We start from the raw sequence: 13,490 nt of genomic DNA on the forward strand, positions 1-13,490 counted from the left end.
GGGCAGCCCCTTCGTGAATGGACACAGCTTAACAAGCCGCGAAGGCACACCTCTTCTGGTGCCGACGGATATGCTGGGCACTGCAGGTTATCTCACACATCAAAGGACTTGGTGCTGTTGATGGCGACCTATACAACTTTAGGTCACAAGATACAGGAAGAACATGGTAATGGAGGATGAGTCACAGAAGCTTTTACTTGGTAAAAGGTCATTCGTTCATTACTGAAGTTAGGACAAAATATGGAAGGTCTGTGCCACTGGTATTACACCTACACACTTCTGGAGAGAAAAGACAAGAAATAAATACCACCTAAGTTCTTCTGGGAGCTATATACTAGTGGAAATGCAATCTTTAGAACGTCTGTGCATATTTTTTAAAAGAGGGCTTTTTTATGGATTCCCACTCCTAACCCCAGGCGATTGAGCAATTTAGAACACCTTTAAAAGGCTGGCTTTGGTTAAAAGGAAACACCTAGTATTCTGACTTCAGTTTTTACAAAGGCATTTAAAATGTTTAAGTAAACACTGCTGTCTCCTTAATTTGTTAATAGGAGACAGCAGGGTGTGTATGTATATGTTGTGTAATATCCATGCATCTGGGAATGACTGAATACTTGTACTTAAAGTTTGCATTTACACTCAAGTACTCTAGGTGTGTGGCTATTACTCAGCACCTACACCACCCATGAGAAACTTCATTTTGATCACACATTAGCTGTTCAAAGAAAACAAGCATAATAATTTGAGCCAATTTTTTGACCTGGGTTTGGAATAAGATTATTTTTATGTTGTAACTCTGAGTACTTGAGGATGTGAGTTTTCTCAAAATGTAGCCAAGGGTCATAAAGCACATGTGAGAATCTTTCTCAGCTCTGTGTGCGTATGTATACCTGTGCATAGGTGTACATGTGTTTACCTGTGTGTACATGTGTGTGTACCAATGTGTGCAAGTGTGTATATACCTGTGTGTTCATGTGTGTACAACTATAAACATTCGAGCCTATGTGTGTCTACAGATCTGTGTGTATGTGTGTGTCTGTGTAAAAGGGAAAATGGTTTAGAAACACAATTCCAGAGCAATATAAAAAGAATCAAATTCCTCATTCTATCAAATAAAAGCCCCAAAATATTTAAAGGTGGTCATTACAGTTCCCTTAAATAATCTTTTTCCTAAGTCCCTATAATTCCAATCACTGCTAGCTTGATGTGGTTTCTAGACACTTATTCTGAGGCTCCTTGCTAGCAACTAAAATAATGCCTATTGGAAAATGCAGCTCTGGGAAGCACACAGTTCTGATGAGGAGAGCTGACCACCCCACAGCAGAAAGGTTACATTACTCCCATACACAAATCAAATGTCTAAATTTTGATTTATCAAATGAGGTTTTTGTTTTGATCATAGTCAATTCAACTTATCTCTGCTATTTTAAAGATTTTTTCCTATTAAACTACATTTTTAAGAAATAATACTTTTTTCCAATATTTTAATGTTAACAACTAACGTTCATTTTCCAAATAAAGCAGAGACTCAGTTCAAGTAAACATACCATTATTGTTTATATTATTTATGATTAAATATTTTACAGATCTCCTCTGTTCTCTACCAATGATTTACATTAGAGATACCTCAAGTCCAAGAATTCTAGGCAAGGAATGACTCATTGCCCTATTTCTTATAATAATCTTTGAAAATCTTGTTCCTATTAAAACAAAGTTAAGTGCTGATAATATACAATGAATAGTCCAAACCTGAGTACAATTAAGTCTTCGTGCAAGTGTGAAAACTGATTACCTCAGTAAGAAAACAGCATTCTCTTCTCGCCAGTTACCTTTCCAAAAGACTCCTCTTTGTCTCTCCTGCCTTAGCTCTGACCCAAACACGACTTAGTCCCTCTATCTCACTGAAATTTGCACTCCCAGAATGTTTAAAGAATGCTCTTCTATAATAAGACATTTCGTGGTTTGGCTTCTTTCAATCAGGATGATGATATGTTAATTCAGCCATGCAGTAACATATCAATAATATCTTACTCTTTATTCATAGGTAGAATTCCGTTACATAGACTATGGCTTACACATATGCTGACTGATAGACGTTTCATTCCCCCCCCCCAACTTTTGTTATTAGAATAATTAAACCTTTGCAATATTCTTCTAAGTCTTTCTATATAAATTTCCATTCATTTCTTCTAGAGGTGAATACCCAAAAATGGAATGGTTGAGTTGAAAGATTAATGCGATTAATGTTTTTAGAGATCAGTAAAGTGTATCTAAGATGATTGAACTACTTAAAACTCAGAGTTCTAAGTTAATGACTCCACAGCCTTAAAAATACTTGATACATTCAGTCTTCTAAGTTTTAGCCACTCAAGTGGGTGTGCGTTGGTATTATATTGTGGTTTTAATTTGCATATCCTTGAAGACCAGTGAAGCTGACTTTCTTTCCAATTACCACTAGTTACCTTAATTCATGTGAAGTGCTCAAATTGCACTCCTTTTCTGATTCAGTTTGCTGCAATATTTACCTGTTGCTTGCCTTTTTATTTTTGGATTTTTTTTAAAAGGTTTAATTTTGATGAAATCCAAATTATTCTTCCTTCCTTCCTTCCTTCCTTCTCTTCTTTTTTTAATTCTATTTAAAAGAGATCTTTGCATATCCCAGGGTCACTAAGATTGTCTTCCAGCTTTTCTAAAGAAACTTTAATGTTTTAGTTCTTCCTTTTATGTTTATGTTACATTTTTAATTACATTTTATATATGGTGGGAAGTACAGTTGACAGTTATTTTTGTTAAGGGATGGCCATATAATTATTGGTGCACTATTTCTTGAAAAGATTATTTTCTAATTAATGGTCATTGCTAAGTTTTCCACAAATCATCTGCAGTACATACATGGATTTATTTATAGATTCCCTTCCATCTCCTGAATAGTTTATCTTTAAGACAATACTACAGTGCTTTGGTAAGTTGCTATGGGATGTTCTGTATGTCCTGTGGGAGCCCATTCTTGGGTTCCTCGTGGCTTTACCCAGCAGGTCGGCATAGAGGATGATTAGGATCATGGGCCTGAGTGCAGGTGTCTGAGATGGTCTGCACTTGGCTGTGCTGGGGGATGGTCTGTATGGCAAATGTGTTGCTCTGATTGGTCAATAAATAAAACCCGATTGACCGTGGCTAGGCAGGAAGTATAGGCGGGACTAACAGGAGAAATAAAAGAACAGGAAGGCAGAAGGGGACACTACCTGGAGCCGCCGCCAGGACAAGGAAGATATAAAGTACTGGTAAGCCATGAGCCACATGGCAAGGTATAGATTTGTGGAAATAGATTAATTTAAGTTATAAGAACAATTAGCAAGAAGCCTGCCACGACCATACAGTTTGTAAGTAATATAAGTCTCTGTGTTTACTTGGTTGGGTCTGAGCAGCTGTGGGACTGGCAGGTGACAGAGATTTGTCCTGACTGTGGGCAAGACAAGAAAACTCTAGCTACAGTGAGTTAAAATGAAAATCCAATAGTATATTCTCAAATTCTGTTTTGTCAAAGTTCCTATTCTGAGTCCCTTCTATTTCTGGGTACCTGCTTCTAAAACCTTCCCAAGTACTTCAAAGAAGCACAGCAGGATTCCGACTGAGGCAGTACTTGTGGTGAATATTTTAGGTATCACCTTGGCTGCAGAACTGGCAGAGCACTGCTTGGGGGTCTGTCTGTGACAGTGTTCCCAGTGAAGATGGCATGCAAGTCTGAGAATGGAGCTCTCCCCTCAATAAGGGCACAGAAGAAAAACAAGGGAAGCCAGGCCAGTCTTTCTCTTGCCACTCCCACAACCCTGATCTGAGCACCCACTCTCTGGTCTTTGAATTGCAGAACCTGCATCTGTGGCCACACAGGTTTCTAGAGCCTTTGGATGTGGACCAGCAGCATGATGTAGGCAATCCCAAGGCCTCCGGCCTGCAGACGGCGGATGGTGGGTGTCTCAGCCTCCACAACCAAGAGTCAACTTCCCTAATTATTTTCTCTCTATAGTCTCTTTTCTCTCCTCCCCTCTGTCTATCTCTCTCCCCACACTCTTGAACTCTAATACAGAACTGAATCTTTAGATCTTGTGGAGAAGAACCTCTCTGCACAAGTCATGATATTTCTCTCTTTGAGTTACTTTTCCATTCTCTCAGAAGAACTTGGTCCTCAGTATGCAGGTACTGATCGTGTTTGTTCCCATCTGTCACTTTTGTTGGTTTGTTCTGTCTTAGATACTTCTACCATCATTATTTTCTTTTTGGTGCTGGAGCTCACACGGAGGCCCTTGCACAAGTGGTCCTATGGAGCTACATTCTTCACTCTAAATGGTATTTTTAAATGTCCATTTCCGGTTGTTGACATTATAAATAAATATAGCTGAATTTGTATACTTATCTTCTATCCTGCAACCATGTTAATTTACTTTTTAATTCTAGTACCTTTGTGGAGACTCCTTGTGATTTTCTACACACACAGTTATGCTATCTTAAAATAAAAGAGAGATTTATTTTCAAGTCCCACTGTCCAGGAAGCTTACAACGAAACTCCACATTTCCTGGCCCACTTCTCTACTCAGTGCCATCATACACATCACTCATAACGTGCTATAAATTTACTCAAATTTCTAATGGATGACACTTCATTCTTGCCTGAAGGTCTTTCTCAAGAAACAATTTTCAGAGCAACAGAGCAAATATGATGAAAACAAATCCTTTCAGATTCTGGATGGGAAGAGAAATTTGTGTTAACAGGCTCCTCTTTTTTTTTTTTAATTACTATTATTTTTTAATTACTATTATTTTTTCCGTATTTAAAGAAATTCTTCTGGCTTGAAACATTTTTTTCTTTCTTTCCCTCCCTCTCTCCTTCCTTCCTTTCTTTCAAGACAGGGCCTCTCGGTGTTGACAGATTCTCTTTTAGCCCTAGTTGTCCTGGAACTTGCTCTATAGACCAGGTTGGCCTCCATTTCAGAGATCCACCTGCCTCTGCCTCCCAAGTGGTGGGATTAAAGATGTGCGCCACTGGTCTTTCTACATATTTTTTGCATGTGGGGCTCATTAAGCTTCTAGGACCTGTAGGTAGGTGTAGGTGTGTGTGTGTGTGTGTGTGTGTGTGTGTGTGTGTGTGAATGTATGTGTGTATGAATGTATACACATATGTGTGTGTATGTGTGTTTCCTCTGTATTTTTATCCTCCCTTTTCTCTTTCTAGAATTCCAATTACATGTTAGACTACTTGAAGTTGTCTGGAAGCTCATTGGTCCTCTATTCATTTCTTTCCTCTGTGTTGCACTCAGAATGATATTTTGTAGTTCCATCCATTTGACTGCAAATTTCATATTACTGTTTTTATTTGCTGAATAGTACTCCATTGTGTATATGTATCACATTTTCTTAATCCATTCTTCAGTTGAGGGGCATCTAGGTTGTTTCCAGGTTCTGGCTATTACGAATAATGCTGCTATGAACATAGTTGAGCATGTGTCCCTGTGGTATGACTGAGCATTTCTTGGGTATTTCCCCATGAGTGGTATAGCTGGGTCTTGAGGAAGACTGATTCCGAATTTTCTGAGAAACTGTCACACTGATTTCCAAAGTGGCTGTACAAGTTTGCATTCCCACCAACAGTGGAGAAGTGTTCCCACATCCTCTCCAACATAAGCTGTCTGCAGTACTTTTGATCTTAGCCATCCTAACAGGTGTAAGAAGGTATCTCAGAGTCATTTTGATTTGCATCTCCCTGAAGACTAAGGATGCTGAACAATTCCTTGAATGTCTTTCAGCCAGTTGTAATTCTTTGAGAATTGTTTAGCTCTATAGCCCTTTTTTTAATTGGATTTTTTGTTATTTTGATGTCTAGTTTCTTGAGTTCTTTATATATTTTGGAGATCATCCCTCTGTCAGATGTGGGGTTAGTGATCTTTTCCCATTCTATAGGCTGTCATTTTGTCTTATTTACCATGTCTTTTGCCTTACAGAAGATTCTCAATTTCAGGAGGTCCCACTTATTAATTGTTGCTCTCAGTATCTGTGCTACTGGAGTTATATTTAGGAAGTGGTCTCCTGTGACAATGCGTTTAAGACTACTTCCTACTTTCTCTTCTATCAAGTTCAGTGAAACTGGTTTTATATTGAGGTCTTTGATCCACTTGGACTTGAGTTTTGTGCATGGCAATAGATATGGATCTATTTGCAATCTTCTACATGTTGACGTCCAGTTATGCCAGCACTATTTGTAGAAGATGCTTTCTTTTTTCCATTGTACAGTTTTGGCTTCTTTGGCAAAAATCAGGTGTTCATAGGTGTGTGGGTTAATGTCAGGGTCTTCAATTTTATTCCATTGGTCCACATGTTGGTTTGTATGCCAATACCAAGCTGTTCTAATTACTATAGCTCTATAGTAGAGCTTGATGTCAGGGATGGTGATGCCTCCATAGGTGGCTTTGTTGTACAGGATTCTTTTAGCTATCATAGGTTTTCTGTTTTTCCAAATGAAGTTGAGTATTGTTCTTCCCAGGTCTGTGAAAAATTGTGTTGGGATTTTGATGGGGATTGCATTGAATCTGTAGATTGCTTTTGGTAAGATTGGCATTTTTACTCTATTAATCCTACCTATCCATGAGCATGGGAAATCTTTCCATTTTCTGATATCTTCTTCAATTTCTTTCTTCAGATACTTAAAAGTTCTTGTCATACAGGTCTTTCACTCACTTAGTTAGAGTTACTGCAAGGTATATTATATTATTTGTGGCTATTGTAGACGTTGATGTTTCTCTGATTTCTTTCTCAGCCTATTTATCATTTGTATATAGGAGGGCTATTGATTTTTTTTTTTAAAGTTAATCTTGTATCCTGAAGTATTACTGAAGATGTTTATCAGCTGGAGGAGTTCCCTGGTAGAATTTTTGGGGTCACTTATACTATCATATCATCTGAAAAAATAGAAAAAGTTTGACTTCTTCCTTTCCAATTTCTATCCCTTTGATCTCCTTTTGTTGTTTTATTGCTCTAACTAGAACTTTAAGTACTATATTGAATACATATGGGGAGAGTGGACAGCCTTGTCTTGTTCCTGATTTTAGTGGAATTGCTTTGAGTTTATCTCCATTTAATTTGATGTTGGCTGTTGGCTTGCTGTAAATTGCCTTTATTATGTTTAGATAATACTCCTGATCTCTCCAAGACCTTTATCATAAAGGGGTGTTGGATTTTGTCAGAGGCCTTTTCAGCATCTAATGAAATGATCATGTGGGTGTTTTTATCTTTCAGTTTGCTTATATGGTGTATTACATTGACAGATTTTCATATGTTAAACCATCCTTGCACCTCTGGGATGAAGCCTACTTGATCACGGTGGATAATTTTTTGATATGTTCTTGGAGTCAGTTTGCCAATATTTTATTGAGTATTTTTGCATCAATGTTCATGAGGGAGATTGGTCTGTAATTCTCTTTCTTTGTTTGCATCTTTGTGTGGCTTGGGAATCAGAGTAACTATAGCCTCATAAAAGGAGTTTAGTAATGTTCCTTCTGTTTCTATTGTGTGGAACAATTTGAAGAGTATTGGAATTAGCTCTTCCCTGAAAATAGGGTATAATTCTGCATTGAAACTATCTGGTCCTGTGCTGCTGTTGCTGCTGTTGCTGCTGTTGCTGCTTTCTTCTTCTTCTTCTTCTTCTTCTTCTTCTTCTTCTTCTTCTTCTTCTTCTTCTTCTTCTTCTTCTTCTTCTTCTTCCTTCTTCTTCTTCTTCTTCTTCTTCTTCTTCTTCTTCTTCTTCTTCTTCTTCTTCTTCCTCCTCCTCCTCCTCCTCCTCCTCCTCCTCCTCCTCCTCCTCCTCCTCCTCCTCCTCCTTCTTCTTCTTCTTCTTCTTTTGGTTGGGAGATTTTAATGACTGTTTCTATTTCCTTAGGGGTTATTAGTCTATTTAAATTGTTTATCTGGTCTTGATTTAACTTTGGTATGTGGTACCTATCCAGAAAATTGTCCATTTCTTTTAGATTTTCCAATTTTGTGAAGTACAGGTGTTTGAAATATGACCGGACGATTCTCTGGATTTCCTTGTTGTCTGTTTTTATGTCTCCCTTTTTATTTCTGATTTTGTTAATTTGGATTCTCTCCCCGCCTTTTGGTTAGTTTGGATAAGGGCTTGTCTATCTTGTTGATTTTCCCAAAGAACCAATGCTGTGGGACGGTCTGTATGTCAAATTGCTTTGATTGGTCAATAAATAAAACACTGATTGGCCAGTGGCCAAGCAGGAAGTAGGTGGGACAGGGAGAGAGGAGAATTCTGGGAAGCAGAAGGCTGAGGTAGAGAGACACTGCCAGCTGCTGCAATGACAAGCCGCATGTGAAGACACTGGTAAGCCACAAGCCACGTGGCAAGGTATAGATTTATGGAAATGGATTAATTTAAGCTATAAGAACAGTTAGCAAGAAGCCTGCCACGGCCATACAGTTTGTAAGCAATATAAGTCTCTTTGTTTACTTGGTTGGGTCTGAGCGGCTATGGGACTGGCAGGTGACAAAGATTTTTCCTGACTGTGGGCAAGGCAGGAAAACTCTAGCTACAAACCAACTCTTAGTTTCATTGATTCTTTGTATTGTTTTCTTCATTTCTATTTTATTGACTTCAGCTCTCAATTTGATTATTTCCTGGCATCTATTCCTCCTGAGTGAGTTTGCTTCTTTTTGTTCTAGAGATTTTAGGTGTGCTGTTAAGTCACTAGTGTGAGATTTCGCCAACTTCTTTACGTGAGAATTTAGTCTATTAATTTTCCTCTTAGCACTGCTTTCATAGCGTCCCATAAGTTTGGGTGTGTAGTACATTCATTTTCATTGAATTCTAGGAAGTCTTTAATTTCTTTCTTCATTTCTTCCTTGACCCATTGGTGATTCATTGAGCATTACTCAGTTTCCATGACTGTAGGCTTTCTGTAATTTTTGTTGTTGAAATCTAACTTGAAGCCATGATGGTCCGATAGAATATAGGAGGTTATTCCAATTTTTTGTATCTGTTTAGAATTGCTTTATGACTGAGTATGTGGTTGATTTCAGAGAAGGCTCCATGAGGTGCTGAAAAGAAGGTATATTCTTTTTTTGTTAAGGTAGAATGTTCTGTAGGTATCAATTAAGTCCATTTGAGTCATAACATCTGTAAGTTCCCTTATTTTTCTGTTAAGTTTGAAGCAGGCAGATCTGTCCAGTAGTAAAAGTGGGGTGTTGAAGTCTTCCACTATTAATGTGTGGGGTTTGATGTGTGGTTTAAGCTTTAGTAATTTTTTTTTTACATATGTAGGTGCCCTTGTATTTGGGGCATAAATGTTCAGAACTGAAACTTCATCTTGGTAGATCTTTACAGTGATGAATATGTAATGTCCTTCTCCATCTCTTTTGACTGATTTTAGTTTGAAGGCTATTTTGTTGGATATAAGGATAGCTATACCAGTTTGCTTCTTAAGACCATTTGATTGGAAAGACTTTTCCCAGCCTTTTATTCTGAGGTAGTGTCTATCTTTGAAGCTGAGGTGTGTTTCTTGTATGCAGCAGAAACATGGGTCCTGCTTCCGTAACCATTCTGTTAGCCTATGTCTCTTTATAGGTGAATTAAGTCCAGTGATATTGATGGATATTAATGACCAGTGATTGTTAATTCCTGTTATCTTTTGGTGGTTGTGTGTGTGTGTATGTATTTCCGTTCTTTGGGATTTACTGCTGTGAGTTATCTATTGCCTCTGTTTTCATGGGCGTTTCTGACTTCCTTAGGTTGGAATCTTCCTTCTAGTGCTTTCTGCAGGGCTGGGTGTGTAGATAGGTATTGTTTAAATCTGGTTTTGTTTTGGAATGTCTTGTTCACTCTGTCTATGATGATTGAAAGTTTTGCTGGGTATATTAGTCTAGGCTGGCATCCATGGTCTCTTAGTGTCTGCATTACTTCTGTCCAGGACCTTCTGGCTTTCAAAGTCTCTACTGAGAAGTCGGGTATTATTCTGATGGGTCTGCGTTTATAAGTCACTTGGCCTTTTTCCTTTGCTGCTGTTAATATTCTTTATTCTGTATGGTTTGGAGCTTAATTATTATGTGGTGAGGGGACTTTTGGGGGGGGATCTACTCTATTTGGTGTTCTATAAGCTTCTTGTATCTTCACAGGTATTTCCTTCTTTATGTTGGGAAAGTTTTCTTCCATGATTTTGTTGAATGTATTTTCTGTGCCTTGGAGTTGGTATTCTTCTCCTTCTTCTATCCCTATTATTCTTAGGTTTGGCCTTTTCATGGTGTTCCAGATTTCCTGGACATTTTGTGTTATGACTTTTTTGGCTTTGGTGTTTTCTTTGACTGATGAATCTTTTCCCTCTATTGTATCCTCCACATCAGAGATTCTCTCTTCCATTTCTTGTATTCTGTTGGTTATGCTTGCATCTGTATTTCCTGTTCATTTACTCAGATTTTCTATTTCCAGCATTCCCTCTGTGTCTTCTTCATTATTTCCATTTCACTTTTCAGGTCTTGAACTGTTTCTTTCACATATTTAATTGTTTTTAGTTTTCTTGGCTTTCTTTAAGGGATTTATTGATTTCTTCCAAATTTTTGTTTGTCTTTTCCTCAATTTCTTTAAGGGAAGTTTTCATTTCCTCTTTAAAGGCCTCTAGCACCTTCATGAAGTTATTTTTAAGGTCGCTTTCTTCTGCTGCTTCTACATTGTGATGTTCAGGTCTTGCTGTTGTAGAAGAGCTAGGTTCTGGTAATGCCATGTTGTTCTTAATGTTGTTGTATGTATTTTGCATTAGTGTCTACCCATCTCTTCCTCCAGTAGGTGCAAGAGGTGCCTATGTCTGAGCGAGCAGCTCTTGGTCCAATCTGTGCTTGCTGTGTTTGTGTCTCAGGGGGCCCCTCTGGGTCCAAACTTAGCTCTTGGACTAATTGGAGCTGGCAGATTCTGTACCTCAGGGAGCTGCTCTTGGTCCAATCCAAGCTGGCTGGTTCTATGGCTCAGGGAGCTGCTCTTGGTCTTATCAGGGCTCTTGGTCTATTCAGAGCTGGCAGATTCTGTGTCTCAGGAGCCACTCTTAGTCCAATGAAAGGTGGCGGATTCCTTGTCTCAGGAAGTTACTGGGGTTGCAGGTGGATGGTTATTGGGGTAGGCCGTGGGTCTTGCAGATTGCAGGGACTGATGGGGGATTTTGGTGAGTGAGCCTGCCGGCAGTTTTTCCTGCTGGCCAGCAACTGGGGCAGAGTTGGCTAGGGGTTCCTAGGGACTGGCTGTGTCCCAGGGCATAGATCCTACAGGCAGGATTCTCTGCTAGAACATATTTATAATACTTTACTTATTAACTAGCTCCATCACCTACTCCATCTCTGTATCCATATATAATGACTCAGATTTCTCATTATTATAGTCAGATTTCCTGTTTCTTTACAGGCCTGATAGATTTGTTTGTCAGACAGTATAAAAGTTCTATTTTCAGTACTACATATTTGCTTATTATCTTAAATACTTTTAAGCTTGTGTGGAATACTGTTTATCTAACTTATTTAAAGTTAGCCAGATTCCTCAGACCCTGCTGTTAAGCTTCTGGTATTGGCTAACGTGGCCACAATGAGGCAATACACGTCTAAGCACTATGTCTTACGTTTTAGGAAATCATCCTCTCTGCTTAGTGGAGAAATAAGACTACACTCCATCCTAAAAATCTCCCACAATTGTTCATGGACAATTTACTCACACATATGTTCCAAACTCTCTCAGCTAACGATGGAGAAGAACCTCTAGAGAGCTCTGAAATTCTGAGGACGGCCATCTCCTCTCTGCTGCTCAATTTACAGATTTTACCCCCTTGGTTTATTAGTGTTGGTGTCGTCACTGTAAACCAAATTATGTGTCCCCAATTCAGGGAGACTTTGGGGGACAGTGTGAATTTTTCTACCCCCAGAAGGCTGGAAACATTTCCAAATATGAGCTTGAAGGACAGCTGTGGGACCCACCTTCTTTCTTTCTGTTCTCTTGTGGACTATTGTCCCGTGAAGTCTTGTTCAATGTCTCAAAAGCACTGTTTCAAGTATTTTATTCCATTTCTTAGTTGCCTGAGACGGATGCTAAGTCCAGCCTGTGTTACTGCATCATGTAAAGTAAAGTGTAGTTGCTGTTCTTCAGATACACTCAGGCCCCCAGCACTGGCACCATGCAGCTCCAGACTGTGATGTGAACTCCCTTTAATCCCATCCCAGATCTGAGCAAAATGGCAGCTCTGATTACACCGCTTATTCACACAGAGCTTGTGGTGGTCTCTTACTTAGAAATGTTGGGATTGGACAGACTCCGATAGCCCCGATTGGACCAAGAGGTAAGTCAATGTTCTAGCCGAACACCCTAGCCTCTAGGCTTTAAGCCCAGAGGCACAACCTGTGCCCCCATACCCACCCACCCTCATTGCAGCCCCAGTTGCAGACCAGCAGGCAAGACTCTTGCAGGCAGGTCTGACTACTGCCACCCCCCATCGGACCCTGTAACCCACTCCACCCCCCAAAACCCACCCATCCTCAGAGACCGCAGCTGCTCCCTGAGACAGACTCCACCAGCTCCAATTGGACCAAGAGAGCCTTCATCCAGTAACTGATGGAAGCAGATACAAAGATCCACAGCCAAGCACCAGGCTGAGCTCCAGGAGTCCAGTTGAGGAGAGGGAGGAGGGATTGTATGACCAACAGGGGCGGGGGTCAAGATCATAATGAGGAAATCTACAGAGACAACTGAACCAAGCTCGTAGGAACTCACGAACTTTAGATCAACAGCTGTGGAACCTGAATGGGACCAGACAAGACCCTGTGTATATGGGAGACAGTTGTGTAGCTGGGTCTTTTAAGGAGCCCCTGGCAGTGGGATCAGGATCTACCCCTGGTGCATGAGCCCATTACCTATGGTCAAATACCTTGTTCACCCTTGATGCAGTGGGGAGAGGCTTGGTCCTGCCTCAGAATAATGTATCAGGCTTTACTGTCTCTCTCCCCCAACCCCCCAATGGGAGAACTAACCCTTTTGGAGGAGGGGATAGGGTGGGGAGCAGGAGGAGGGATGAGAGGGGGATCTGTGGTTGGTATGTTAAAAAAAAAAAAAAAGAAATACACTGAAAAGCTAGACATTAAATAAATAAATAAATAAATAAATAAATAAATAAATAAATAAATAAATAAATGAATGAATAAATATTGGGATAGCACTGTCAAGTGTCTGAACAAGTCTTCTCACCATCTATCATATATAACTCTATGGTTCCAACAACAGAACTATAACGGAATTAAAGTAAATGCCTATAAATTTCAACCAGAAACACTTAAGTGCCATTTATAACAGACTTTCAATGAGAAAACACAACTGGAATTCCAACCAGATTCCAGTCTCCCACATTTGCTGCAGACATATACCTTCTATGAAGAAAAGAAAGGCTAAAAGTGAAAACCTCTGCTGACCAGGAGGACTGCTG

General features: G+C 39.5%; 1 protein-coding gene across 50 annotated transcripts in view; it reads right to left on the reverse strand.

Annotated features, from left to right (window-relative positions):
* The window catches only part of Ehbp1 (EH domain binding protein 1), a 342,848-nt gene that overhangs the window by 130,322 nt on the left and 199,036 nt on the right, over nucleotides 1–13,490 (reverse strand). The gene's annotated exons all lie outside the window — the stretch shown is intronic.

Source organism: Peromyscus maniculatus, chromosome 10 (assembly GCF_049852395.1).
Source record: "Peromyscus maniculatus bairdii isolate BWxNUB_F1_BW_parent chromosome 10, HU_Pman_BW_mat_3.1, whole genome shotgun sequence".
In the NCBI taxonomy this organism is placed as follows: domain Eukaryota; kingdom Metazoa; phylum Chordata; class Mammalia; order Rodentia; family Cricetidae; genus Peromyscus; species Peromyscus maniculatus.